Source organism: Penaeus vannamei, chromosome 19 (genome assembly GCF_042767895.1).
Source record: "Penaeus vannamei isolate JL-2024 chromosome 19, ASM4276789v1, whole genome shotgun sequence".
Lineage (NCBI taxonomy): Eukaryota > Metazoa > Arthropoda > Malacostraca > Decapoda > Penaeidae > Penaeus > Penaeus vannamei.
Genome location: NC_091567.1, coordinates 11177670 through 11182669, shown reverse-complemented (window position 1 = coordinate 11182669; position 5000 = coordinate 11177670).

The window sequence follows — 5000 nt, the reverse complement described above, 5'->3', positions numbered from 1 at the left end:
GAGCTGCAGGTTGCGGGGTCGTGCTGCTGCAGCGTTGCCACCGAGAGATGGCGTTAGAATCCACTCCTAAACTCCTCTCCTCATTTATGAGAGTGTAATGAACATTGTTGTCCACGTGAAACAGAACAGAAACTATGTAAACAGGAACAAAATATCCGTTTTACAATTATGAAATATTCAAGCACAAAAAGGCTTTGACTGACGAAAGAAACGGTTTTCAAGAGTAGTTCCTCATTGTGACATTGTAAACTATGAAGTCATTTAAATGTGGGACGCATCTGATGCGTCTTGGTCTTGCAGGGGTGGACGGCAGTACAGGGTTACTGGTGAATGAGTTTGGGTTTCACTCATGAAGGGGCGGAGGTGTCGCTCGTTTCTTACTGTGGCTCTTCCAGTGCAGTCAAGTCACACCAAATACTATCGAGGTGTTGTCAGCTCTTCAATAGTGCTCAAGCTATCCCAACGCCTATTGCTGAGGATCTGGATTTGGGTGGACATGAGGTCGTGGGTCGACATGTGTCTTAATGAGGCACATTGCCTGAGTGGTGCAAGGCTCGTTCATGATTCCTCAGCTACTGAGACCATTGGTCGCTCACCCTAAAGTTTGAGCTATCCACTGGAATGTGTCTCTTAAATGATGCCCAGTCAGCAGCTGGGCTGAAGAGGCATCGGAGTTCTGTAGGGGAAAGTTGAAGTACTGCATGAGAGCTTTGGCAACGGCATCAGTGTTTAGGGATCCACTTATTGTAGCATCGTCTTATAATAACATATTGGCAGATTTAACACCTGCTTCTGCGCGCCCGTTAGACTGGGGATAGTGAGTAGAAGCAGCTCACATCCTTACACACTTAGCATCGAAGAAACTCCTTGATTCTTGGCTGTTGCGATTTGTACCCCCATCACATGAAAGCTCTGGATTCCAAATCGCCTGAACCACCTCCTGAAGACGGTGATGAGACATGCACTTGTGGCGTCCCCTGGTAAATGTTCCACTTCCAACCAACCTGTCAATCTATCGGCAAAGGCAATGTAGATCTGGCCGTCGAGCTGCAACAGGTCTGTTGCGATCTGCTGAAATGGGTAATATGGGGGAGGCAAGGTCTCTGTTGGTGGGGGCATATGTCTCGCATACCTGGCACTGACGCCGCTCCTGCTTCAATTTGGCATCAATGCTAAGCCAGTAGACTGGTGTGCTCTGCAGAGCATAGAGCATCTAACCTGATGTCCTGGAGATTAGTGAGCATAGTGCACCTGTGGGCCATGGGGATTATCACTGGCGTACAGGACGAGATTTTCCTAGCATGACAGATGGCGCTGCATCCTGATGTATGACAACAAAGCAAGCAGTTCCATAGCTTTGCAATCAGTCCAGCCCTCATTGGATACACATTCATGTAGTGGCCAGTATTCCTCGCCCTTGGCTGCTTCTCTTTGATCTGCTGGAAGTCCACTACACATCCTCCATCACTAACAGCTTCTGATGCAGCTGCTTTCATGGGTGCACAAACCAGTTCATCGTTGGCTTCATCCGACTCCTCTCGGTGGCTCAAAAGTTTTGATATGGAAGGAGTACATGAGTGTGCTCTTTTTAAGGATCAAAATATGGGGTTGTTGATATGTTTAGTTCCTTATCACCAAATTTTCTGGTGAGAGCTTTTTGGTCAATGACGAATGCGATTCCTACAACCCAGTAGAAAGAGGTGTTTCTTTTTGAGGCACCAAGCAATGGCAAGGACTTCCCCTTTGAGTGTAATGTAATTTTCTCTGAAGCTGTTAAGTGCTTACTACCATATAATAATAGTGTTCACCAACCTGTGCAGCTTACCACTTCGTCGTAGAAGTAGTGTGGGACTGTGGCTGGATCGCATGTGGGTGGGCGTCAGGCCGCAAGTGGATGTGGTGTGGTGGGCCGTGCAGTTCCGGGAGCGGTTCACATCCCACAGTGAAAACCGTGTACTCAAAGTGTTCCAAGCACCACCTCTGGACAGTTTAGGCCCTGTACAATGTCTAGAGATACTACAGAACAGATAAATACTGAGGGGCATGATCTGAAACAGGTAGAGACGCTGGACCTGGTCTACATTGAAAATGCGTTCATTAGTTGTAACAGGACCCACCACAAGCTGGCAGGTCAGGCTTACAAGGAGGTGCATGCCACCTCCATCATGTTTGACTGCCATGGGTGTTGGCTGTAGCTGGTGCTGTAATATGTCAAGATTACTCTACATGTGCCCTGCCATGGACACTTGGGCTCCGGCATCTGCTACAGTCATGGTCGATCACTTGGCACGAAGGTTAAAACCATTACAACAGGCAAGGATGCCATTATGTCCATACTCCCGACTACACTAGATGTGAGAGCACTGACTTTTGGGGTGAGGTAAAGGCACTGGCATCAGAAGTGTCCACACGAGTGGTATGTAACTCCAAAGGCACGGCACTTGCGGTCTCCTCGGCAGTCACTGTCCCTGCATCTTCTGACGCACCTGATGTTGCAACTTCAATATGGGTGTGATCCAGGGAAGGTGAGAACTTAGTGCCGTGACTTTGGGTTCGATTGTTAAGGTATAATATTATGTACTTCATATACTATGTAGGCCTATTATTGTTAAATTTTCGTTCCTGTCATTTTACAAAGCTACTTTCAGTCTAAAGTGCCCTTGTAGCACAATGTTTTGCTGGTTCAGCAGTCAATAAGGATAACATTGATAGGCCAAATTAGTTTTCCACTTAATATTGCAATGGGCGCTCAGAATTGAAAATGGGAACTGCATTTAACCCTTGCCCTTGTTTGAAGGATATTAAAAAATCCATTCTGTATGTCTTGTCCAAAATTGAAGTTATGCATCAGAAAATTTAGCAATCTTACCTCATTCTTCAAAGCATATTTTCCATTTTTATGCTCATGTTGAAGATCTGAAATACATAACCATGTCCTTTTCCCACAGGAGAGAAGACAGGGATCCAACTAAATATTCTAGGGTCTGTAGTTGTCATTTTCGCGATGGAGTTAGAGCCATGGACCAGAAATATATGACCATATTATTAACAAACTGTTTGAAAAATCAAGGAGCTCACCCAAAACAAAATCAAAATCAGCATATGAGCAGACCTTCGTTCTGTGTGACATAAGTCAATGCATTTCGCAGTCCATTTTTTCGATAGGCCTAAAGTACTTTTACATCAAAAAAACATTGCGTACTATCGGAATAACATAAAAAATATTACATTATTTTTCTTCATCTATTCAATATATTTTCAAGATTTGATACGACCCATGATTATTTTCTTGGGATTTACGTATTAAAGTCCGTGAAAGAAAATAAAACAGTTCTCACCGTTACATCATACACCTTTTTCATGCTTGCTTGGACTTTGTTTTAAGTACATCAGTTACATATGTAAAACTATCAATATGATTTGATTTGTAGTGGTTCTCTCCCCGAGAGATTGATGTAGTTTCATTTTTGAAGAAATTTAAGAGGCTCGATACAGACAGCGCCATGTCGGTACAAGATTGTTTAGAACAGAATATTGGTTTCCATGGAAACGTGACGTAATGGCTTGAGGACTCTATTACTGTATTTCTTACAGTGGTGATTGCCACAGTGGTTGATAGTAGCTGGAATTTCTGTCTGTTCATAGGTGCTGTACTTCGCCACTGCACAGGAGTCTTACCTAGAACGCGGCCAACAGGCTGTCCAGCCACAAATATTGCCATAGTCCTCCAAGCTGATGATCCCCTCATTTTAAATGCTGACATTTGCTCCTCTTAACCGTGACGGTGGGAGTATTGTCCATTGATTCTGAGATACTGTCCACGCCACTTGTACTGGGTTTAGGGTGAAGTAAATGCTGGGTGAGAACTGCATAGGGTATACTGTAGGAGGCACCGGTAATCTAGTTGGTAACTACAGGTGGTCAGCTCTCTCATCCTTTGCCTTATCGATTGCCTGGAGAAATACCACACTCACGTTGCCCACGGGCACCTCCGACATATTCTCGATACTCACTGCGCCATGCAAGAGCTGGGGGTGAAGATAACTAACGCAGCTGTGCGTGTAGTGAGAACTGGGAGCACAGACATTTACTCTTACTGGCGGCTGGCGGGCAACTGCCTCCGGTGCGACCAGGGATATCGCGACAACCGACTCTGAATTACTGGATGCCCTGTGATTGGCTAAGAGTGTTCGAGTCGCAATTGGTTCAGAAACAACTGTTGTTTTCTTTGAAGCGGGGTTGTGATGTCATCTTATCAATACCAAGAACCGCTATAAAGGTATCTGTTTTCACATAAATTTTGGTTATATCAAATACCTCCGAAGTTAACTCAAAATCTTCACTGTTAATTTCTCACAACAAACGTTCCATGTCATTAGCAACCTTCAGACAATACTTTTTCACCGAAGAAGCCTTCTGCCTTATATTTTCGTTGTGTGGGTCAAAATCCAAAACGATATTGTTTATGTATATCATGTGACTCGGGCGTTAAACCCAACCGACTAGGTCATTACTACTTCATCGCTACGCCATAGGGTACTGGAATAGCAGGTATTACTCGATTGACAGCCCAGGGTGCGACACAGCCACCGTGAGACGAAATTCGAATCCATGGATAAACACTCCTACAGTATCCAGTGTTGTGATACACAGAGTTAACAATGCCATTTCTAGATTTTTATTGTTTTTCATTATTTTTTTTATGATGGTGATATTGGCAATCTGGATGATTCTTTTGATTAATTCATACATAATGAGGTGAACTTGTGACATGCTCTAACTCCCAGTTTGAAGAAAACAATTGAAAATCCCTTAAGCTGTATTGGCGTCCGTTGTCATTGCAAACTTTTTTGGGAACTCCCTACTCAGAAAACTTCTTCAATGTTTTAATCACTACCGTACTTGTTGCATACACGGGCATTTTCCTGATAACTGGAAACTTTGAGTAGTAGTCCGCTATAATCAAGTAGTCATTCTCTCCATAATGGAAAATAATTGTC